Below are 26590 nucleotides of genomic sequence, written 5' to 3' on the forward strand. Positions count from 1 at the left end.
GCCTTCAACTGATTTGGTGAGGCCCACCCACATTATGGAGGGCAAACTGTTTTACATAGAGTTCACCAATCTAAATGTTAATCTCATCCAAAAACATCTTCCAAGTTGACATATAAAATTAACCATCATAACCTGAATAAAGATATTGAATTCCTAACCCCCCAGTACCTCAGAATGTGACTTTATTTGCAACTAGGATCTCTACAGAGTTAATCAAGTTAAAGTGAGATCATTAGGGTGGGCCTTATTCCAGTATGATGGGTGTCCTTATCAAAAGGAGAAATTTGGACACAGACATGCACAGAGGGAAGACATAGAGAGAATGCCACTTACAAACCAAGGAATGCCTACACTTTCAGAAGCTAGTAGAGGCATGGGACAGATTCTCCCTCACAGCCTTCTAAAGGAATCAACTCTGCTGACACCTTGGATTTCAGACTTCTAGCCTCCAAAACTGTGAAACAATAAATTTCTGTTGTTTAAGCCACCCAGTTTGTGGTACTTTGTTATGGCAGCCCCAAACCTAAATACAGAGTATATGTATGACCTCAGTTAGAGAAAAAATCCTAAATTTGAGACCCTTTACCATAAAGTTGACACTTGGACCAAATATTTCTAGGTCAATTCACTAAAAAGTCAGTTTTCAAAACCTGCAAGAACAGTTTAATGACAACCGTTTCACCATAGTAAAGGGGCAAGACTAAGACTTTGGAAATATCCTCAATAGTTCATCAAACTGGCCTACATTCATCCCTTCAAACTCAACCATCAATAGACTCTAGTAGCTGCTCATCTTAAAGTTTACATCTTACAAAATAAGTGTGGTCATTTATGGGCATGGCTGGTCTGTGGTAGCTCTAATCTACATTAGTGTACAGACCCTCAAACGCTGAAGTGATTGTTGGATTCAAGGTACTTGCCAAACAGTTTAACAGAATTTTGGGAAGGAAGATTCTACTTTACTTAGCAAATTAAACATTCTCCTTAAAAAGAAAAAAATAATTCTGCTAACAGTATGGTCCTATCTTTGGATCTAGGTTCTACAGATGTTTAAAGCTGTAAAATTCTGTGTCTTGTGGTTCCTAACTGAGAGGCCTTGTCGTATAGTGGATATGGTTATCAGAGAGCCTGACACTTTCAGTGCTCACTAAATATTGTTGAAAGAATAAAATTCACAAATCTTGCAGTCAGACTAGATTTCAACTCCAGATCTACTTTCTAGCTGTTAGACTGAGAGATTCTCAAGTGTGTGTCTCTCTGTAAAACGAGGGGGAGAAACCTGCCAACTTTTTCTTTCTTCTGTTATCGTTCACAAGAAATGCCTTCCTTTGGTAACCAGATAAAAATTGATGTGATTTAAAAAAAATAATAATTCCTGCTTTGTTTACTTCACAGAAATGGTGCGAAGATCAATGTGACAGTAAATATGAATGTGCTTGACAAAATATAAAGTAATATATGGATGTAATGTGTTACTATCCTGCTAAAAGCATCAACATTTTCAAAACAAATCTCAGATTCAGTATTGTGAATGTGTGTGTATGCTCCCTTAAAGGCTTTAGGTAAGAAAAGGATTCTAGTACCTGTTTGTAATTTGTGTGTGTATCTATGCGCATGTGTATTTTTAAGCCTAGGATTGTAATTTAATTAAGTTTAAAGTATAACTTCTCTTCAGTTAAATAAAGTTCCTCTCGAGCATATTGTTACAGGTCCATAAACTGATATCGGAAATCCAAAAATATTTTTAGAAAACAAAGGCTTTTTTGTAACTGATTTATAGTAAAATTTGACTTAAACTATTCGTAGTCTATTTATTGCACTTAATGTGAATATTCATATATTTCATTGCAGAAGAAAGATTTCGTTCTTTCTCTTACAAAAAGCTTAAGAAGGCCAGACCAATAAAGATGGGAAAATTAAAAAATAGTATAAATGAAGTATTTAAGCTGCATATATTCAAGAGCTAAAACATTTGGTACCAATAATAAGTCTATGTGTTATTAGACAATAAATAAAATAACCATAGACTCTAGTTCTACTACCTTCTAGAAAGGTAAGAACAGTTTTATTGAATGATTCATGGTATGTTTAAATTCAACACAGTCCTTCTAACAGAAAAAGTACAGTTTCTGAAATGAGTTCTAATTTTTCCTGAACAAAGAAAAGTAATGCTGATTCTTCAGAACTTTTCTTTCATCAAAGTCAAATCATCATATAATAAAAGCTCTGTGTTCTGGATGCTTATGAGACTTTATTATTGTTCCATGTACTGGCTTCCAGAGGTGTAGGATCATTGTCAGTCTTAAGAAATAGATGTTTATAGCAGCAATGTCCAGAAGCCAAGATGTCCATCAACAGATGAATGGATAAAGGAGATGTGGTATATATATACAATGGAATATTATGCAACCATCAAAAAACCTGAAATCTTGCCATTTGCAAAGACATGGATGGAACTGGAGGGTATTATGCTAAGCAAAATAAGTCAATCAGAGAAAGACAAGTATCATATGATCTCACTGATATGAGGAATTCTTAATCTCAGGAAACAAACTGAGGGTTTCTGGAGTGGTGGGGGGGTGGGAGGGATGGGGTGGCTGGGTGATGGACACTGGTGAGGGTATGTGCTATGGTGAGCACTGTGAATTGTGTAAGACTGTTGAATCACAGACCTGTACCTCTGAAACAAATAATACAATATATGTTAAAAAAAAAAAAAGAAGAAGAAGATAGGAAGGGAAAAATGAAGGGGGGAAATCGGAGGGGGAGATGAACCATGAGAAACTATGGACTCTGAGAAACAAACTGAGGGTTCTAGAGGGCAGGGGGGTGGGGGGATGGGATAGCCTGGTGATGGATATTAAAGAGGGCACGTATTGAATGGAGCACTGGGTGTTATATGCAAACAATGAATCATGGAACACTACATCAAAAACTAATGCTGTAATGTATGGTGATTAACATAACACAATAAAATAAAATTTTAAAAAAAGAAAAAAAATAGAGAATTTGATTTCCAGATTTGGGCTTCAACTTAGACTAAGACTCATGTAGAGTTCTTGACCTCAGTATCTGCTCAGCTATCTTTCAAGGCTCTGGTTTATTCCATCCCATTTTTATGAGGTGCAGCTTTCCAAACCTTGCTTCTGGTGTTTCAGGGCAAGGTCAGAGTGCCCTGCCTTAATGTTAGAAGTGCAGGCATTAGGACCCTCAGCAGAATGCTGCCAATCTCCACAAAGATTTGCTATTTTCCCTTGGAAATAAAGTAATATTTAAGCCTTACACTAAAGATGTGAGCTCTCAGGCCCTCATTTAAAAATCTAAGGGGCACCTGGGTGGCACAGTCTGTTAAGTGGCCAACTCTTAGTTTCAGCTCAGGTGGCGATCTCAGGGTCATGAGATGGAGCCCTGCCTCCAGCTCAGCGCTCAGCACGGAGTCTGCTTGAGATTCTCTCTCCCTCTCTGTCTCTGCCCCTCCTGCTCGTGCTGTCTAAAAAAAAAAAAAAAAATCTAAAATACCTTGAATTTTCAATCCATCTGTCCTTCGCAAGGTCTCTCTGGAACATGCAATTTATAAAAGAAAGGAATATTTTTCTTCAATAAATACTGTATTGCTATTAGAAGACCTAATAAAAAGCATTTCCACTGAGTGAATAGCCATTGTAGGACACTGATTAGGAGCAGGAAGTTTAGATTATGAAGGACTGGATTCAAATCCCAGTTCTGCCACACCTACCTACTCTGTGACTTTGGGCAAGTCACTCAACATCCTAGCCTCAGTTCTCCCATCTGTAAAATGGAGGCAATAATAATACCTATAGTAATAGATTATTGTGAGTAATAAATGTAAAATATTTAGCAAATTTCTGGACATTATATGTAAGAACTCAAGAAATGTTAACTTTTCACCATTATTAGTAGTGAATAAAACTATAGTATGCCAATAAATTTAGCTTGCAAAATACTCCGTTGTTTGACCCTCTTTCACTTCTGTCCACTTCAGTGGCTGCTACGTGCCTCGTGTTCTGTCCCCTTTCCAGTCACATATCTGCGGAAGCACATCTTTCAAAGTACATGAGAGTTGTGGGAAAGCCTCGGCTTCATTTATTCAAATGTTACTGGCCAATGTGACCGTGACCTAGAGTGTTGTCACGACTGTGCAGCTCTCAGCCCTCGGGTTTAAAGGCCCATTAAATACACTTCTGTTGAGTCATTTACTTGAAAAATTGCTTTTTCTACCTCCAAAGTAGAGAGACCTGACAGGGCCTGCCCGACTGCGACCCTTTTAAAACCCTATTCCTATATATCAATGGGGAATGATAGAAACAAGGTTTGTGGGCATTCCAATTTTTGTTACACTGATCACACTGGCTTTTCAAGACATGAGTATGAAGTTTATGGATTGGCCCTCACGTTCTTTCCATTTTCTAGAACATAACACATCCTCTAAAGCAAAAATTTATTTCTCTGTTTCTCTTGTTGACTACTATGTGCTAGGCACGTAAAATATTTTTTATTAAGGTATAATTTAAGTACAGTAATATTCTCCCTGCAAGTTTTGACAAAAGCATACAAGTACACCACAATTCAATTGTGAAACAATTCTATCACTCCAAATATTTCTTTGTGCTTCTTAAGATCACCTCCTTCTGTGACCCCCAGCTTCTGGCAGACACTGATCTGCTTTCTGTTCCTACAGTTTAGTCACTTTTCACATATATTGTGAACATTACCTAAAATCTGCAATAACAATACTATTCTTGTGGCAGAGACAGAATTGACTGAATATTTTTGTTTATTTCAATGTTTATTTATTTTATTTGCCGTAGGTGATAATTCCATATCCATTAGCTTTCTCATCAACACAGAGCCTTATAACAAAGTGTCTGGGAAAAAACAAAAAAAACAAAACAGCTGCTATGAAGTCATATGATTAGTTTCATGGTTTCCCTCTAATTAAAGTTTCTTTATTAAAGGGAGGAGATTTTTTTTTCTGATATCATATTCCTCCTTCTCAATATGTGAACTTTTATTATTCAGTTTCCATAACATCAAACCATTAACTGTTTACCTTTCTCTGACCATTGAACTTCAGCCATGAATGGGAAAGAGGAAGCAGTCAAACATGAATTCTATGATAATATTTTCAAGCTCATGCCAGACTCCCCTCAAGGACATCTTCTGTCTGGAAGAATTGACTAGGGATTCATTCATGCAAATGAGTTCAGGACTGTATTTATCTTGATTTGTCCAAGTTGGTTTTTTGAAAGCTAAAGTCCTGACCTTTTATCTCTCATTGTGAACAGCCACAATAAGATGGGAACAAAGAGAACATGGAATTTCGCAAAGTTAGAAGGGTCCTTTGATTGCTTTGCTGTGACTGGAGCTCAGCCAACCTTTAAAAATTCAGGTTTCTGTGTGGGAACAAGGGCGACTGGCTGGCTCAGTCGGTAGAGCATGCAACTCTTAATCTCGGGGTCATTAGTTCAAGCCCCACATTGGGTATAGAGCATACTTAAAAAAAAAAAAAAGATTCTGTATCAGAACAGTGGTGTTATGTGCCTGTGAATTGAGCAATCACATTAAACCAGCATCACAGAATAAGGAGAAGCTTCTTAACAATCTATATAGCTATTTTATTTTTAAATAGTACTTATTATTTGTGATTATAAAAGTAATTCCTATTATTATAGAAAACTTATTTGGAGATTTGATTATCCATAATATAATTGCTACCTGCCCTAAAAAATAAATAAAGCTATTATACAAGATATGAAGATACAGCACAAATTCCTTTTTACTAAAACTCATTCATTCTTTTTTTGTTTTAGGTTTTATTTATTTATTTGACAGAGAGAGACACAGCGAGAGAGGGAACACAATCAGGGGGAGTGGGAGAGGGAGAAGCAGGCTTCCCACTGAGCAAGAAGCCTGATGCAGGGTTCGATCCCAGGACTTGATCCCAGGACTCTGGGATCATGACCTGAGCCGAAGTCAGACGCTTAACAACTGAGCCACCCAGGCGCCCCTAAAACTCATTCATTCTTAAAGAGACCCTTGCTCAGAACCAATTTACCCTTAGATAGTGGTGAAGAGGCAGTACCTAAAACACTGAGAGGAATCCCCTCTGACCAGGAGAAATGTGGTCCAAGACCAAGGGGGCAAATATCCATTGCATTTTTATCTCTCTGTTCTCCTGCTGCTTGGTCCTGGATGCAGGGATAGTCATGGGAAGTACATGGGAGATTATGGAAACTAAAGTCCTAGCTTTCTGGACAGAGGACCAGAAGAAGGACTTCAGGGAGCTGGAAATGTCCCAGCAACTGTGAGAAGGGAGCTCAAAAGAGTGAGCCCATAAAGTGTATGAGTACACCCATAAAGTGGTGTATCAAATCCTGGGTTCACGTATGGGCTGTGATGCGTTGATCTGACTCTACATAGTATCAAAGGCTTTGAGAACTGAATAATGCAGTAGAACATTGATCAGGTTCTCGACTGGCCATTGGGTGGTGCACATGTGGGACAGTTTCGAATAACACTGGAAAAGCTTTGAAAACTGAACTGACATTGGAACCACAATTCACAGAATGCAGATCAAAACTTGCAACCTGAATATCAACATTCTCCTGAGAATTTAAGGTAGACCCAAGTCTCATATATAATATTCAGAATTTCCAGATTAAAATCTAAAATTACTCAGCACACAAAGAAGCAAGAAAATTTTAACTTACAAGTGAGAAGGCAAACAATAGATGCCAACATGACATATATGCTGGAATTATTAAAGACTTTCAAGTAGGTATGATAACAATTCTCCAAGAAGTGAAATAAATGGAAATCTAAAGAGTCTCAGCAAAGAAATGGAATATCCCCAATGAAGAACCAAATGAAAATTTTAGAACTAAAAAAATATAGTGACTGAAAATTTGAAAAATTCACTGGATGGATTCAATAGCAAAATGAGGATGACAAATTGTTCCATTAAAATATCTATTCTGAACAACAATTTAAAAAAAGGTTGAAAGATAAACAGAGCTTCAGGAATTTATAGGGTAACACCAAAAGATCTAACTTCAATGTTATCAGAACCCCAGAAAGAGAACTGAAAGAATGTGGTACAGAAAAATGTTCAAAGAATTAATGGTTGGGTGCTATCTGTGGTGGCACATATACTAAAATTGGAACAATACAGAGAAGATTACCATGGCCCCTGTGCAAGGATGACATGCAAAATCATGAAGCATTTCATATTTTTAGAAATGGAAAAGACGTTCTATGCTCATGGATTGGAAGAACAAATATTGTTAAAATGTTTATACTACCCAAAGCAATCTACACATTTAATCCAATCCCTATCAAAATACCAACAGCATTTTTCACAGAACTTGAACAAACAATCCTAAAATTTGTATGGAACCACAAAAGATCCTGAATACGCAAAGCAATCTTGAAAAAGAAAAGCAAATCTGGAGGCATCACAATTACAGACTTAAAGTCATATTACAAAATAGTAACCAAAACAGTATGGTGATGGCACAAATATAGATACATTGATCAATGGAACACAATAGAAAATCCAGAAATAAACCCACAATTATATGGTCAATTAGTCTTTGACAAAGGATGCAAGAATATGCAAAAGGAAAAAGATAGTCTGTTCAATAAATGGTGTTGGGAAAACTGGACAGCAGCGTGCAAAAGAATGAAACTGGACCGCTTTCTTACACCATACACAAAAATAAATTCAAAATGGATTAAAGACCTAAGTGTGAGACCTGAGACCATAAAAATCCTAGAAAAGAGCATAGGCAGTAATTTCTCCAACATACACCATAGCAACTTTTTTCTATATAGGTCCTCTGAGGCAAGGGATTCAAAAGCAAAAATAAACTATTGGGACTACATCAAAATAAAAAGCTTCTACATGGTGAAGGAAATAATCAAGAAAACTAAAAGGCGACCTATGGAATGGGAGAAGATATTTGCAAGTAACATATCTGATAAAGGTTTAGCATTCAAAAGATATAAAGAACTTATACAACTCAACACCCAAAAAACAAATAATCCAGTTAAAAAATGGACAGAAGACATGAACAGACAGTTCTCCAAAGAAGACATCCAGATGACCAACAGACACTTGAAAAGTGCTCATCATTAGTTATCATCAGGGAAATGCAAATCAAAACCACAATGAGACATCACCTCACATCTGTCAGAATGATTAAAATCAACAACACAAGAAACAACAGGTGTTGGCGAGGATGTGGAGAAAAAGGAATGCTCGTGCCCTTTTGGTGGGAATGCAAACTGGTGTAGCCACTGTGGAAAACAGTACAGAGGTTCCTCAAAAAGTTCAAAATAGAGAGCTACCTTATGATTCAGCAATGACACTACTAGGTATTTACCCAAAGAATACAAAAACACTAACTCAAAGGAATATATGCACCCCTATGTTTATAGTAGCATAATTTCCAATAGCCAAGATATGGAAATAGCCCAAATGTCCATTGATTGATGAATGGATAAAGGACACACACACACATACATACACAATGGACTATTATTCAGCCATAAAAAAGAATGAAATCTTGCCATTTGCAATGACGTGGAAGGAGCTAGAGAGTATAATGCTAAGGGAAATAAGTCAGCCAGAGAAAGACAAATACCATGATTTCACTCATATGTGGAATTTAAGAAACAAAACAGGGCACCTGGGTGGCTCAGTTGGTTAAGCGACTGCCTTCGGCTCAGGTCATGATCCTCGAGTCCCGGGATCGAGTCCCACATTGGGCTCCCTGCTCAGCAGGGAGTCTGCTTCTCCCTCTGACCCTCTTCCCTCTCGTGCTCTCTATCTCTCATTCTCTCTCTCTCAAATAAATAAATAAAATCTTAAAAAAAAAAGAAAACTGTTTAAAAAAAAAGAAACAAAACAAATGAGCAAAGGGAAAAAAAAGAGAGAGACACACAAACCAAGAAACAGACTCTTAACTATAGAAAACTGATGGTTATCAGAGGGGAGGTGGGAGGAGGGAATGGGTGAAATAGGTGATGCTGATTAATGAGTGCACTTGTCATGATGAGCACCAGGTGATTAAAATAAAAACTTGAGAGGTGCCTGGCTGGCTCAGTCAGAAGAGCATGTGACTCTTGATCTCAGGGTTGTGAGTTTGAGCCCCACATTGGGTGTAGATATTACTTAAATAGATAAATATTTTTTTAAATCTTAAAAAAAACTTGAAAAAAAACCCCCAAGCCCCCCAAAGAATTAATGGCTGGAAAATCCCCAAATTTGGTGAAACATATATATTCAAGCTCAGTAAACCATAAACAGGATTTATTCAAAGAAATCCACATCCAAGGGCATGAAATTCAAGCTACTAAAAACAGGGGTGCTTGAGTGGTTAGTTGGTTAAGCATCTGACTTTGGCTCAGGTCATGATCTCAGGATCCTGGGATAGAGCCCAGCATTGAGCTCCACGCTCAGCAAGGAGTCCGCTTGTCCCTCTGCCCATCTCCCTGCTCATGCTCTCTCTCTCAAATAAATAAAATCTTTAAAGATAAAGGAAAAATGAGTTGAATAAATGAGGATTTCTCATCAAAAACACCAAGGCCAGAAGGAAGGAAATTGCCACAACATTTTTTTAAAAGATTTTATTTATTTATTTGACAGACAAAGAGAGAGAGAGTAGCAGAGGGAGAAGGAGAAGCAGACTCCCTGCTGAGCAGGGAGCCCGATGTGGGGCTTGATCCCAGGACCCCAGGATCATGACTTGAGCCTAAGGCAGACGCTTAACCAACTGAGCCACCGAGGCGCCCCTGCCACAACATTTTTTTTCTTTTTTATAAACATACAATGTATTATTTGTTTCAGGGGTACAGGTCTGTGATTCATCAGTCTTACACAATTCACAGCACTCACCATGGCACATACCCTCCCCAATGTCCATCACCCAGCCACCTCAACCCTCCCACCCCCCTCCACTCCAGCAACCCTCAGTGAGTCTCTTATGATTTGTCTCCCTCTCTGGTTTCATCTTGTTTCATTTTTCCCTCTCTTCCCCTATGATCCTCTGCCTTGTTTCTCAAATTCCTCATATCAGTGAGATCATATGATAATTGTCTTTCTCTGATTGACTTATTTCACTTAGCATAATACCCTCTAGTTCCATCCATGTCATTGCAAGTGGCAAGATTTCATTTTTTTGATGGCTGCATAATATTCCACTGTATATATACACGACATCTTCTTTATCCATTCATCTGTCGATGGACATCTGAGCTCTTTCCATAGTTTGGCTATTGTGGACATTGTTGCTATAAGCACTGGGGTGAAAGGAAATGGTCCAGTTCATTCTTCTGCATGTGGCTGTCCAATTTTCCCAACACCATTTGTTGAAGAGACTCTTTTTTCCATTGGACAGTCTTTCCTGCTTTGTCGAAGATTAGTTGAGGGTCCATTTCTGGGCTCTCTATTCTGTTCCATTGATCTCTGTGTCTGTTTTTGTGCCAGTACCATACTGTCTTGATAATGACAGCTTTGTAATAGAGCTTGAAGTCCGGGATTGTGATGCCACCTGCTTTGCTTTTCTTTTTCAACATTCCTCTGGCTATTCGGGGTCTTTTCTGGTTCCATACACATTTTAGGATTATTTGTTCCATTTCTTTGAAAAAAGTGGATGGTGTTTTGATAGGGATTGCATAATTGCAATAAAAGTAAATGATATATATATTTTTAAAGATTTTATTTATTTATTTTAGACAGCGGGAGAGAGCACCAGCAGGGGGAGGGGAGGGGGTGGGGCAGAGGGAGAAGCCGACTCCCCGCTGAGCAGGGAGCCCGATGCAGGGCTCCATCTCAGGACCCTGGGATCATGACCTGAGCCGAAGGCAAATGTTTAACTGACTGAGTTACCCAGGCACCCCTAAATGTAAGTGATCTAAACAAATTAAAAGACAGAAGTTGTCAGAATGGATAAAAAACACTATGTACTCCTCCAAGAAATTCACTTAAAAGATTTTATTTTATTTATTTTGAGAGAGAGAGAGGACAAGCAGGGGGGAGGGGCAGAGGGAGAAGGGAGAAGAAATTTACTTTAAATTTAACAACATAGTAGATTAAAACCACAAGGATAGAAAAAGATATACAAAACAGACACTATACAAAAGAAAGCTGAGTGGCTGGATTAATATCAGACAAAGTAGACTTCAGAACAAGGAAAATAACCAGGAATAATGAGGGACTTTACATAAGGATAAAAGGGTTAATTTATGGAAGTTATAATAATCCTAAATGTGTATGCACCCAACAACAGAGCTCCAAAATACATTAAGAAAAAGCTGATAGGACTAGAAAATAAAAATTATAGTTGGAGTCTTAAGACTCCTCCATCAGTAATTGGTAGAACAAGTAAAGAGCAAATTAACAAAGATGTAGAACTGGAAAACACCATAACCAACTGGATTTAATTAACATTTATAGAAAACTCCACCCAACATCAATAGAATATATATTTTCTTCAAGTGCACCAAGAACATTGACTAAAATAATATTCTGGGTCATAAAACAAGACTTAGAAAATTATATTAATTGAAATCATACAAGGTATGTTCTCTGAATATAATGGAATTAAACTAAAAGAAATCTAGTAATCCTGAGTCTTAACCCATAGTGATAGAGTTTAGCAGATAAGAGCTTGGATTCCGGTTTCAAATAGAAGCAGATCTGAATTTTGACTCTGTTACTTACATGTTTTGGAAACTTGGACAACTAACTTATGCTTTCTTTACTTTTTTAATTTTCTAATTTATAAAATAGGCTTAATAATGATCTCCACCTTATACTACTGTCAAGAATAAATTAATAATGCATTTATACAAAGTGTATAAGGCAGTTTGTCACCTATATGTGTTCAATAAGCCTAGGCTCCTATTATGAGGAGGAAGGAGCCAGAGTATTGATAAAAAAAGGTGATAGTAGCTATTGGTTTTAAAATAACAAAACATGTGACAAATTTCTTGCCATTAATCCAGCATAACATATTTTAACATTTTACTTGAATATCACCCATTTGTCATTGTGGAAACATTTTTATTATGGGTTACACTGGACACTGATTCACATTCTAGAGACCAAACTTTGCCCAGCACTGGTGGACTGTATTTTCTAAGATTGATTTATATAGCCACCCCCTTGACCACCCCCTCTTGATTGGTTAATTTTGTTGATGAAAATGGGAACTAGGATTGGGAGAGGATTCATTCATTTAAAAAATTATTATTCAGCACCTACCTTGTAACAAGCACAATGTAGATAAGGGGGAAAGAGCACCAGAACTGATGGTCTAAAGTGGAAGCAGATACAACAAATTCTAATTAAGTAAACAATTATAATAAAAATCATTGGACTATTGATAGACAAAGAATACCTCAAGTTCAATTTTCTTTTGCAATTGCTTTTCCATTATTCATCCTGGTAAGTGTTAAGAGTAGAAAATAGTATATCAAAACATTTCCCTGGGCTGGTGAATAATGGGCAGGGTGGGGAAGGGAAACACCCTTCAGATCTGTCCTAGTATGTTCATAATGTTGTCATAGACCCAAAGAAGATTAGAACACACTGTTATAAGCTCGCCACCCGGGTCATCTTTCAAATTCAGAGATGCCAAAAGATTTCAAGATTCCAAAATTAGGATTGCCTTGGATTCCCTAAGGGAATATGTTTACCAGTATTGCCAATATGATTTTATGAGTATTCGTCAAAAGCTGACCGGACGGAAGGACTCTGCTTGTGCAGTAGAAAATTATTTTCTATAACCAAAGACTCTAATGTCATATTACACTGTGGTTTCCAATAGTGTACAGAAAACAGGTGTCTAATGAAGCTGTAAGAGACAGAGATAGTACCCAGCAGATGAAAGGGGGTTAAATCAAATCTCATGGTCAGCATGTTTAAAATTGATTTCTCAGGTTAAGAAGAGCATAAAGAGCTAGAGTGAAAAAAGAATTCCAATGGCTGAAACAACCGACTTTTTGACCATACTAGGGAGAATCGTGACTCTTTAGTTTTGGATCCTTCTGCATATGGTTACAAAAAGGGCAGGGAGTTAAAATTAGCCTGAGCATTATTATTGGCTATTTTGTTAACCTTAGCATCTTGCTGTATCGGAACATTCAATGTATTAAGAAGCTTGAATCAGTTTCACAGAATGTTTCAACAAACAAGGTAAATTCCTTTTTTGTGGTAGATCTCCAAAGCTGTAAGAGGAGCCGCCAAACCTGTTAATGGGAACAACACAATTTTCCTGGGTTGGCAATACCTCGTGGATTGCATATGATTGAATAACAAAGAACATACTGCACATAACTTTGTGGTCTTAAAAATGTTGGATAATCTTAAAAATTAGAAGATTCCCAAAGGAGAACTTAAGGATCTAATATCTAACCTTAGTTAAAATTCCACTGAATGTTAGTATAAAATTTTATAAAGTATGCACAGGTACATTCATTCAGTCCTGATAAAAACTAGTAAGAGAGGGCGCTTAGGTGGCTCAGTCATTTGGCATCTGCCTTCGGCTCAGACCATGATCTCAGGGTCCTGGGATGGAACCCCATGTCAGGCTCCCTGCTCAGCGGGGAGTCTGCTTCTCCTCCTGCCCCTCCCTCCTCCTCTCTACTTGTGTTGTCTCTCTCGCTCTCATTTGCTCTCCTTCTCTCAAGTAAATAAATAAAATCTTAAAAAAAAAAGAACTAGTAAGAGAGGGTATTATTTCTTTTTTAAAAATATATATATTTTTTATTTAAATTTTTTTTTTTAAGTAGGCTCCATGCCCCATCATGAAGCCCAACACACCTGAGCTTCACATCATGAAGCTCACAACCCTGAGATCAAGACCTGAGCTGAGATCAAGAGTCAGATGCTCAACTGACTGAACCACCCAGGTACCCCATGTTGTTTCTTTTTTTATAGATAATCAATCTGTAGCTCAGAGAGTTTAAGTGACTTACCAAAGCTCAAATTATTGGTAAGTGGCAGACTAATATGGATATATAAATAATCTCTATGGAAAGAAGCAAACATTTACAACTTCCAGATATACCACTGTTGTATAAATAACAAGTAATTTTATGTTGGGTGTACACAAGATCTTGAGATCTTGTTCTTGGCTTGGTAAATTTAAACAAATGATTAGATTATTAACTGCATCAATAAATGGCATCTTAAGCTTTCCTTTTTGTTTTGCTTACATTAATAATATAAACTTATAGTGGAATAATTTAAAAAGAGAAATAAACCAAAAGAAATATTATCCAACCCTCAAATTCTTGGCAAGAGAAATCACTGATAAATTTTAATGTATATCTTTTTTTTTCAAAGATTTTATTTTTAAGTTATCTCTACACGCAATGTGGGGTTTGAACTTACAACCCCGAGAGCAAGAGTCATGTGCTCTACCAACTAAACCAGCCAGGCACCCCTAATGTGTATCTTTCTAGTGTTTCATAGAAGTGTGTGTGTGTGTGTGTGTGTATACACTAAAATATATGTAAATAAAAGAAAACATACAAATCTGCAAACATATATATATGCACATTTAAAATACATGTGTATTTTTAATTTATATACCCATGTAAATATATTTTTATTTAGACACATATAAAATAAAATAATTAAGAATATTCTGTATATTCTACTTATATATTGATTTTTGAAAACTTTTCATGCACATCTTTTCATTCAATAAATATACTTCTACATTTTTTATGGCAACATTTTGGACATTTTAGATTGCTATTATGAACAATACTGTGATGAACATCCTTGTAGTTTTAATTTTTTTTCTTAAAGATTTTATTTATTTGACAGAGACACAGCGAGAGAGGGAACACAAGCAGGGGGAGTGGGTGAGGGAGAAGCAGGCTTCCTGCTGAGCAGGGAGCCCAATGCGGGGCTCGATCCCAGGACCCTGGGATTATGACCTGAGCCGAAGGCAGACGCTTAACAACTGAGCCACTCAGGTGCCCCTTTGTAGTTTTAATTTTGCCTACATTCTCAATTATTTCCTTAAGGCAAATCCCTAGGCTTGATTTTTGATGCTTGTTGACAAATTGTCCTTCAAGAAGTCATACTTCCACCAGCTGTGTATAAGACTGCTTGTTTCCTTACACATACATGGAATATTTTCAGCTCAGCAATTGGCATTTGTTAAAGTTCCTACATGCCCATAGTTCTGTCCTCCTGAGGATCTTGTGTTCTAAGTGACTGATCCTGAGATACTTGTGCATAGGGGAGTGACAGGCAGACCAGGTGGGTTTCAAGGTTTAACAAAATAATCCACGTATGGCATGTGGTAGAGTATCTATATGCAGTAAACGCTAAGTATATGGCAGCTATTCATTATTGTTATTATTTTAACTTGGAATCTTCCCCTTCATCTCCATCAGGAAAAGTCTTATTCTTTCAGCACCCAAATGAAATATAATCTTTTTGACGCCTTTCTTGATTTCCCCAAGGATGATTTAGACCCTTTCTCTCTGCACTCAGCGCACTTTGTATATACTTCTGTTGTAGGTCATATCACACTGTAACATAATTATTCTTTTATCTCTTTGACTCTCTCAGTACATTGTGAAGGCCTGTGAATAAGGACCGCATCTTATCTCTTCCCACAGCACTGAGCACAGGCTCTGACATGTGGTACCAATGCAGTAAATGTTTGTTACATGAGTAAAAGAATGAAAAGCAAATGAATAAAGATTTTGCTCTTCAAATGGGTGACCCGTGACTTCTTTATGACTCTTCATTGTGGGATTTAAGGTTGGAAGAAAGAGGGTGAGGACTATGTTCCTACTTCTCTTGGAAGTTGGCAGTAGAATTAAGAAAATATGAAGCAACTCTGGGGAAAACATGAAGTAACTCGGGAAAACTACGGCTGAGGGTGTCTTTGGAAGTGTCATCACAGTACCAGTGTTGTGTGGATTTGAGTTACTAAGAACACCTTCTCTTCTGTCTGTTTAGTAAGAGTACATCATTGACGAGGAGAAACTCGCCAATTTCTCTGAAGGAGGGAAAGCTAGCAGATTCTCATGGGAGTGTCTACCGAGACTACATTCCTCTTCTCTAATTCACTTACATGGGTCATTTTACTACTGTGATTCCACCCCTCCTGGACATAATCGAGTCAGAGTGGACACCAATCCGTTCATTTATAACTCCGAGTCTGTCCCTTGGGAATTTGGAATTTAGACTCGGAGGTGCTGGCACTAATAAATTCCTGCTAGACCTGAGAGAACACGTAGGGGGCACTCAGGGTGGCAGACTTTGGCTTTGTGTACAAAGTAGCTGAATAAGCATTTCTGCGGAGTGAGAAGAATGACATAGATGTGTGCAATGAAACAGAAACATGCAATTCCATGGAGTGGAAGAGGATGAGGAAGAGAAAGAAAAAGAAAGGGAAAGAGAAAGGGAAAGAGAAAAAGAGTCAGCTGCCTGCACTTTCCAGTTCTGGCTCTGGTTCTGTGTGGGTTCTGGGTTCTATACTGTAAGTCCCAGGAGATATCCTTAGGTTAATTTAGAACATTTCCTACATACACCTGTCATTTGAGTGGCGTTTGTTACTTCTAATTCAAGGTGTTTTCAGCAAGGCAGTGTAAGTTGTTGGTTTTACATGTATAGTAGCTTTATAGTAGTTAGAAAAATACTATTTGTCCTAGTATGCCAGGGTTCTGTCCCAAAAAAATATGTCAGGAGGTGTGATGGTAGGGTGTCCTGTCACTGTTCCATGGAGGGCTCCTGTTGCATAAGTTAGCCTGAAGGACATTCAGCCAAGGCGTCAAGGTGGGCATCAAAAAGACTTTTTGTTTTGTTATCCAAACACATCTTGGAGTTTTTACCCTGGCCCCAGACCGATCCTAATGTTGCCTGGACAATCTCAGAATTTCTTGGCCAGCCTTGCATTTGAGCACGTTGATAGAACCAAGACTTAAGGTCCTTTGGATTAGAAGCAGCCTGCTGACATAAGGGGAAAAGCTGCAAGGCTTGCTAACTTCCTGGAAAAAATTTAAAAATACACCTGTAGGGTGACTTAGTCAAACTTTTTTTTTTTTTTTAAAGATTTTATTTATTTATTTGACAGAGAGAGACACAGCAAGAGAGGGAACACAAGCAGGGGGAGTGGGAGAGGGAGAAGCAGGCTTCCCGCCGAACAGGGAGCTCCACGGGGGGCTCGATCCCAGGACCCTGGGATCATGACCTGAGCCGAAGGCAGGTGCTTAACGACTGAGCCACCCAGGCGCCCCTCAAACTTCTGAGACTGAAAGAGGTACTATTAATAGTTAAACAAAAATAACAGTCATAAAGTAGAACTGCCTTCAGCAAATACAGCAGTATTGTCACCATATCTCTGGGAAATTTTCAATGATTTACATATATATTTAGTTAGCATAGGTTGTAAGAACCACTATTTTCATTTGGGAGTAACTCATTTATTCTTATTGTTTAAAAAAATTTTTTTATTATAGACAAAAATGATAAAATGTAGACATGCAGAGAGAAGTCAGTAAAAAAAAAACCCTGTCACCTCTTAAGGATAATGACTATTAATATTTTGACATACATCTTTCTAGATTTGTCTAATTATGCATATGATATATTGAAATAAAAATTAGAGCATGTTGCACATATTATTGTATAAATTGTTTTTTTTTTAAATTGCTTTTTAATGTCCTTACACATCAATATCATTCTTAATGGTTATTTTCTGAATTGTTTATGAGGCACCATAATTTAACAACTCCCTATTCTTGGATATTTAGGCTGTCTCCATTCTTTTTTTTTTTTTTTAAGATTTTATTTATTTATTTGACAGAGAGACAGACAGAAGAGCACAAGCAGAGGGAATGGGAGAGGGAGAGAGAGAAGCAGGCTCTGCACTGAGCAGGGAGCCCGATACGGGACTCGATCCCAGGACCCTGGGATCATGACCTGAGCCGAAGGCAGACGCCTAACCATCTGAGCCACCCAGGCGCCCTAGGCTGTCTCCATTCTTACAGATTGTGCTTTAAAAAGGCCTCTTATGTTCCTGCAATATTTTTTCTTATGAAATAAACACAGGGAAGTGGAGGTGCTTTGTAAAGGATCATGCCTTCAAAGATCTCTCAGGTTAGAAATGCTTGTGGACCGTGTATGTAAGTCTATTAAAACATTTGAACTGGTCACCAAATCAAATGTCAGGTTTTAATTTTTTTTTCTTTTTTTCTTTCCTGGAAGACAAAGGGAAGCGTCTGGAAGCAGGGCCCGGGCACCCCCTTGTGTCACCTGGGTGGGATGTGCTGCCCGCAGTCCTCTGCGGAAGAAGAGACCTTGCCAACGCTGAGGAGGAAGCAGGTTTTACAAAAAACACTGTGATGGAAATCAAAACACAAAAAAGACAATGTAATTTGTCTTTATCTGCTTAGAGATTTTCCTTACCATGAAATGGATCTGGCTTTTGAGTACATTATTAGATACAATTCTCTTTTTATCTTAACCAACCTTAGGTACAATATCATTTTGCATGATGTAAAAATATTTTTAAACACGCTCATTGCAGAAAATGTGGAAAATTGTTGCAAATAATTGTATTATCATTACTTGGAAATAAGAATTGTTAACATTCTGATGTATTTTCTTCCAATATTTTTCTCTACATATATACATATGTAAATTATATAATGGATAGTATAATAAATGTTTTATTGCATTATTAAGTATTAGAATATTATAAGGGTTTTCTTCTTGCCTTTTTAAGACTTGACCTTAAATTGTTATAGGAAAGTCAGGTTCTGTACCTATCATGTTCCCTGCTGAATTTCTGGTGCCTAGCTAAATACATGGCACGTTAGGAAACCCTTGATAAATATTTATTCAATTACTGAATCTTAGTATATAATTGTAATTTTCTTAACCATTCCTCTCTTGTATGTCATTTCCAGTTGTTCACTATTTTAAGTCACATGATGGTGAAATTCTTTGTGCATAAAGCTTTATCCACCTTCCTGAGTTTTTTTCCCTCATGTTAGTTTTTTTTTTTTTTAGCATATGTGCTGCTGAAGTGAGCACTCGTATTAGATTTTTTTTAATGCGATGATTACATCCAAAGGAATAGAAAAATATAAAATATAAAAGTTCCGATTATATGGTGCCAGACTACTTCCAATTCATCCAAACACCAGCAGGACTTATAAATAAATGGCAGTACTATAAATCCAACTAAAACCTCCACTCTGAAGCCTGGGTCTATGCCGCTTCTCCATCGACCTAGTTACAAAGTGACTGAACAATGGTAATCTAAAGATTCTGAATAATTATTTCTGATTTATCAAGCCAGTAATTACGCACAAAAAGAAAGTGTTAGTTTGGTAGGACTTTAATTTAATGAAGCCCTTCTGACTCATGATAACAGGGCCACTGTGAGTCCAAATGGCACTTCTGTGTGAATTAGAAAAAGTGACCCTTCTCCAAGATATTTTAATACCCTGTGCAGGAAAGTTAACTTAATTGATACATAAACCTATGAATATAGAGATGTGAGTTGCATCCTCTATAGCCATGAGGCATAAAACCTGGACAATTATATTTTCTAACTTTTAGGAATTTTCTGTTCAATCCAGCCTAGCATTGTGTGGGAATACAATGTCAACCCAAGTAGTCTATGCTTTCTGGAAGCCCCTTTTTGAAAATTATTACAACTTTGATCCTTCTTTTCATCTCCTGGCTCCTCTTTGTGTCTCTTTGTTTTTACAGTGTTTCTGCAATCTCATCTACAAACCATGTTCTGGGATCACAGATCCTCTCAGTTTACAGAGTCAGATTTATTTTTAAGTATTTATAAACTATTTGTAATTTTAATATACTGGATATAAAAGCCAGTTTCATGCATGCATGTTTATTTGAAACAACTTTAAAAACACAAGTTTAGGGCGCCTGGGTGGCTCAGTTGGTTAAGCAACTGCCTTTGGCTCAGGTCATGATCCTGGAGTCCCAGGATCGAGTCCCACATTGAGCTCCCTGCTCAGCAGGGAGTCTGCTTCTTCCTCTGACCCTCCCCCCTCTCATGCTCTCTCTCTCTCTCATTCTCTCTCTCACATAAATAAATAAAATCTTTAAAAAAATTATCAAAAAAACTCAAGTTTATTAAAGAAATAGTAATGTTTTATTTCTCTGATATATTCAGCCAGAGAATTTCTTTTGTGAGTTTGATTATCTGGCCCTTTATTGGACGAAGTTCCATCAATTTTAAAAGTATATTGGATACTCAACCTTGACATCTCAGCTTCTAAATATAAACTTGTGAAAATAAGCAGTGTCTTCACAGAGTTATTGTTATTACAATAAAAATGATTTACAAATATTATATTGAGTGGCCTAGTAAGTTGAACAATTGTGAAGACATCTGCACCTTGACTTTTAATTACTGAAATATTGATGTATTTCTATACTGGAGGAGAAATTTTAAAGAATATTTTAATTCAAATAACACTCTGAGACCTTTTTTACTTAGTAGATGCAGGTGAATGAATTTCCCTGAAACTAGAATTTTCTTTTCTATTTTGTTCTGCTGCTGCCATCTAGAGTAAAAGTGAAGCAAGGAAAGCGGATCTTAACCAAGCAGTGGAGAGAATCCAGATTTGATTGGAAATAGGGACTGGTGAGGGAGTTTCCCCAGAGCTCCGACTAGCACAGTGGTGAATACGTAGTATCTGCTTAGAGTATCTTCTGCCTTCCTCTTTTGGTTCCCTTTTTTCTTTTTTTTTTATTTTAAAAAATTTTTTTATTGTTATGTTAATCCCCATACATTGCATCATTAGTTTTAGATATAGTGTTCCATGATTCATTGTTTGTGCACAACACCCAGTGCTCCATGCAGAACGTGCCCTCCTCAATACCCATCACCAGGCTAACCCATCCTCCCACCCCCCTCCCCTCTAGAACCCTCAGTTTGTTTTTCAGAGTCCATCGTCTCTCATGGTTCTTCTCCCCCTCCGATTTTCCGATTTCCCCCCCTTCATTCTTCCCCTCCTGCTACATTCTTCTTCTTCTTTTTTTCTTTCTTAACATATATTGCATTATTTGTTTCAGAGGTACAGATCTGAGATTCAACAGTCTTGCACAATTCACAGTGCTTACCGGAACACATACCCTCCCCAGTGTCCATCACCCAGTCACCCCATCCCTCCCACCCCACCCCCCACTCCAGCAACCCTCAGTTGGTTCCCTTTTCTCTTACTTGCCAGTATTTTCCCAAGGTTTCTGGGCCTGAAGATGCTATCTTTTACTTCTTATCAAAATGTGCTTTCTGGACAGGATCTGATAAACACCTTCCTACTAAAGTATAAAGGATAAATAAACTAGATGTCTGACCTGTCACCTCTCTGCATCCATGTAGGGACAGTTTGGGTTGAATGTATTCAGATCCAAGGGGCAATAAAATGATAAAGTCTTGAGGATTTATCTAGTTTAGCTCTCTGCATCTGGCTTTTAAGAAGATTTTGTCCATAACTCCACTGATGATGACATCCTGTGAGACCTCGACATTAGTATACAAAAGACCTGCTGCAGGGGCTTTCTCTGATGACTCTATGATGTGTTCCCCTTGCATCCAGAACTTCGCTAAGAGAGCATCTGTCTCACTTTATAGTAATTGTTTCATTATCTGTCTACCCCACTAGGTTATAAACCTTCCTAGTACAGAAAATGATGTAGCCCTTATGCTGAGTTGACATTCCATAAATGAGCTCTGACCAAATCCATGAGTGAAGAAACAATATTATCTTTTAAAATTTATTTGAGTTTCTTGTTCTTAAAATAAGTGAACATGGAATATTATTATAATGGTATTAAAATTCAGGCAAATAGGGCAGTCTGCAGAAAAGGGGCAATGTTTAAACTGTTACGGAGTCCTAAGATTTGAATTTGCTACTACTGTTATCAGCATCACTTAAACCATACCCATCATTAGATGACATGTTTGAACAAACCACAATAAATTTCTGAAGTGCCTGTGTGCCACCAGCATTGAAGCTGTGATATCCTTATTCTCAGCAGCTAAATACATGACTAGTTACATGATAACTGGATATCTAAATAATCACTCAAAGTGGAGCAAAGAGTAGAACAACAACAATGAAAAAAGGAAGTTACAAAATCAGGCCAAATCAGGACAAATATAAACCTTAAAGAAAGCATCACTTACACTTATTGCTGATAACAGGGTCAGATAGGCTCTGTTAGCCTCGTGAAGGGCCCGCGAATCAGAGAACAAGAGCTACAGACCATGGGAGTCCTCAGGAATGGCTACAGATCAGCTGAATGACAATGAAGTTCATTTATGTGGCAAGAATCTCTACAATACCTACTAATCAGAAATATACAAGGTTCTAATAATATTCATTACTAACATAATCTTTGATTATGAGAGACCTTCAGAAAAAATGTTCAACTAATCTAAGTTCAATAATACTGGAAAGATCTTAACATTAATCAGCCTTCTTTGAGGGGCTATTAATGGTTCCAGTTTATTTTTTTATTTATTTGAGAGAGAGCGAGAGCACGGGGTTGCAGGGAGGGGCAGAGGGAGAGGGAGAGAGAAACTCTGGGCAGACTCTGCGCTGAGCGCAGCCCCACATGGGGCTCAATCTCACGACCCTGAGAGATCAGACCTGTGCTGAAACCAAGAGTTGGATGCTTAATGGACTCTGCCACCAAGGTGCTCCCCACCCCTTTTAAAATATTTATTTATTTTATATATATAGAGAGAGAATGGTTCCAATTTAAATGGAATCCTGTCATAATCTCATTTGTCTCCCTCCCTCCCTTTCTCCTTACTTCTTTTTCTTCCCTCCTTTTTTCCTTCTTTCTTTTTTTTCCTCCAAGTAGCTATGAGGGTAGTGTAAATTTTATTATTTCTCTACAAGATTATTCCATTGCTATATTATCACCCATTTTTTAAAAACACCAAAACTTTCCAACATACCCCTTGCTTCTACTTCTTCATCTCCCGTTCTCTTCTTAACCTAGTCTAATAAAGACTTTTTATCTCATCATTCCATTTTGTCCCACACCACATTATTTTTAAAGATGATCAATTATATGTATATTCCCAATATCAACTGTCTATTTTCTATTCTCATCTTACTTGACCTCTCCTCGGTATTTGAAACTGTTGATCATTCTTACCTTTTTGAAAAAAGTTTCTTCTCTAATGTCCTGCTCTAACACTCATCTGGTTTGCCTGTTCACTCAGTGCATAGTCCTTTTCGACCAGAATTCCACATGCTTGGGTTGTTTCTAATGATTTGATATTACAAAAAATGGTGCAATAAACAACCTTGTATAGATGTCATTTTACACATTTAGGAGTGTATCTCTAGGATATATTCTTAGAATCAAAGAAGATGCACATTAGAAATTTTGACAGTAATGTTAAATTGTCCGTAATAGTGACTGTACCTTGTTGTATTCCCCCAGCCATGTCTGAGAGTGACTTTTTCCCATAGTATCTTCAACAATGTGTTAATTTTTTAACCATTGCCAAATAGGTGAAATATAGTATCTCAACATAGTTTTAATTTGCATTTCTTGTATAATGAGAGAATGAGCATTTTTTGTATATTTAAGAGCCATTTGTATTTATTTTTCTGTAAACTGTTGATAATCTTTTGTAAACTGTTGATAATCATTTTTCATTCTTTTTTTGCCCATTTTTTCTGGTGTTTTTGTTCCTTTTTTATTAATTTATAGAACCTAAATATATATTTTGGAATTTATCCTTTTCTATTGATATGAATTATAAATAATTTTTTCCTCTTTGTCATTTTATTATTTTTTTTCTTGTGCTCTTTTTTCCCACAAATAAATTTTTAAATTTTCACATAGTCAAAATCATTGATTTTTCTTTGATGGCTTCTGGGTTTTGTAAAATGGAAAAGGCATTCCTTACTCTGCAATTATGGGAAAATATTTCCTATGGTTTCTCACAGTTCTTTATGGCTTACTTTTTTACATTTAAATCTTTGATTCATCTGGAGTCTATTTTGAAAATGTGAAAAATGAATTAAAATTTACTTCCCTCCCCAACTGCCCCTACTTCCCCTCCACCCCCCACTTCATAGGTACTCAAGAGACACACTTGCTCATATTAATTAATTAATTAGTTAATTAATTCTACGACAAGCTTTCTCGTTTCTATTTGGTCCAGGGCTTGGGTGAGGGTTAGAAGGTTGCCCAGTGGCTGCAGGGAGAAGTGGAGGCAGAAGCCCTGATGCCAGGGGTAATGCCACGGGGATGCCAGGGGGCCCCTCAAAGGCGGCTGGGCTCTGGAGTCTCCCGGCCTTGCTCGGGGGTGAGCCTTCCCAAGAGATACTCGTCCAGCCCAGCCTAGCCTCACGGTCAGCTAGCCTGCAGCGGTTAGTCAGGTGGTCGCCCATCTTCTTGACGAGTTTCACCTCCTCCTCCGGGCAGTGGGTCTCCGGGAAGTCACTGCGTCTGCGCAGGCAGAGCCCGGGGCGTGCAGGTAGAAAAGGGCCTGGTTCTGGTTCTACTCCAGAAGGAGGGGAGCTTTAATGGCGTTCGGGGTTTCCCCCTCACCCCCTCTTATGTTGGGTCAGCTTCTGGGCGTCCTGGAAAAGGGCGCCGCCGCTGCTCTGGTTTTGCATCTTCAGTCGCCTGGGGCTCTCCTGCTTCTCCTTGGGCGACTCCTAGAAGTGGTGCAGCCCTCCGGAGCCCCGTGGTCGGTGGAAATAGATGCCGGGAGAGAGGTAGGTGTAAGAGGCCGGCAGACGCCTGATGACTGGGTGGTTGAGGGCGGCCTCCGTCTGGGTGGAATAATTCTAACAAATCTGGGAGTTCGCGGTTGATGGGCTTAAAGAGCTAAGCTCAGAAAAACGGTGTTGGCTGGTCCTAGAGGCAAAGGATGGCTGAGAAGATGGTTCTGAGGGTTGTGACTGGAAAAGAGGTTGGAGGGTGGTGGGAGGCTAGAAAAAGGAGTGTTTCTGGGTCTGTTCCATACAAACACTGTTAAGGCAAGAGATGGATCTGTGCGACCGCCTTGCAACCCACTTGCTCATTTTAAACCTACTGATTTAAAATGCTGTTTTTAATCACATACAATTTACTTTATGCTTTTTGGTCTGTTTTCTGGACTTCCTTTTCTATTCTTTCCGGGCTTTCCTGTTCTGTTGAGCTGTTTATTTATTCATATGCAAGTGCAATATTGTTATTTTTATACTAAATATCTTTTTTAAAAAAATACTAAATATCTTGTAGGGCCAGTCTTCTTGCTCTTCTTTTTCAAAAAATATCCCATAAATTCTTTATTTTCCCAATGAATTGCAGCTTATTTAGCTCAAAAAATATCTGTTAATCTTTTTACTGCGATTGCATTTTATATAAAGATTAGTTTGGGGAGCATTAACCAGCTTTTTGAAGTTTAGTGCTCATACACAAGAACATGTTATGCCAGTATATTTGTTCATGCTTCCTGCTGTGTTCCACAATGATATTTTAAAGTTTTCCTCATATAGATCTTCTGTATTTCTTGCTAAGTTTTCCAGTATTTTTGTTTAAGATTTTATTTATTTATTTGTCAGAGAGAGAGAGAGAGAGAGAGAACACAGGCAGGGGGAGTGGGAGAGGGAGAAGCAGACTCCCCGCTGAGCCGGGAGCCCGATATGGGGCTGGATCCCAGGACCCTGGGATCATGACCTGAGCTGAAGGCAGCCGTGTAACTGACTGAGCCACCCAGGGTCCCAAGTTTTCCAGTATTATATCCTTTATTGGTTGGTATTTGTGACCTTTTATCTTACTTTAGGTTGTTTTTCATCCTACAGAAAATTTCCATGCTGATGTAATTATATTTTGAGCATTTACCAACATTTTCCTCTATGGTTTTGCAATTCATATATTATTTAATTAAGAAGACCTTCCTTACTCCAAGCCTATAGACATATAATTTTTCCTAAAATTCTGATAAAATTATATTTTACTCTACAACTAAGAGGAATTTTAGTTCATCCCCACAGGGCCATAGACTTCTACATTTAATTTAATGAATTTATTTAATATTTTATTTGTTCTTTAGCCTTCTATTTTAAAAATTTCAAATTTATAGAATATTTTAATGAACAGTGTAATGAATACCCTTGTACCCTTCATCAGTTTTTAAAAAATAAAATTACAGGAAAACAGTAAGAAAATACAGAAGGCAGCAGTATAGTGTTTAAAAGCAATGAATGATGAAATCAATTTTCTACTTAATTGAGATTATTAGTCTTGATGGCTATCGATTTAATGGATAAATCATTCAAAATGTTTGATGTAGTTATGTCATGACAGGGACAAACTTCTGGCTTGCACATTTCAACATATGGCACTATTACTATTCATACCAGAATAGTTTCTGTTGTTTCTTTGATTTCTTCTTTAATCTAAAAGTGATTAAAATGGGATTTTATAATTTTAAAATATATGTGTATATTTGGCTATTATTATAATTTCTAATTTTATTGCATTGTGATAAATGAGTTTTGTATGCCATCTGTCTGCTTCTCAAATATA

The 26590-nt window shown here is 37.6% G+C and overlaps 1 non-coding gene across 1 annotated transcript; it reads left to right on the forward strand.

Moving 5' to 3' along the window:
* The first annotated feature begins 7148 nt into the window (after positions 1 to 7148).
* On the forward strand, positions 7149 to 7255 carry LOC118537672 (U6 spliceosomal RNA). Its single transcript, XR_004918238.1, has one exon. It is a non-coding gene; the product is annotated as a U6 spliceosomal RNA (small nuclear RNA).
* Positions 7256 to 26590: the final 19335 nt, after the last annotated feature.

This window comes from Halichoerus grypus, chromosome 1, assembly GCF_964656455.1.
Source record: "Halichoerus grypus chromosome 1, mHalGry1.hap1.1, whole genome shotgun sequence".
In the NCBI taxonomy this organism is placed as follows: Eukaryota; Metazoa; Chordata; class Mammalia; order Carnivora; family Phocidae; genus Halichoerus; species Halichoerus grypus.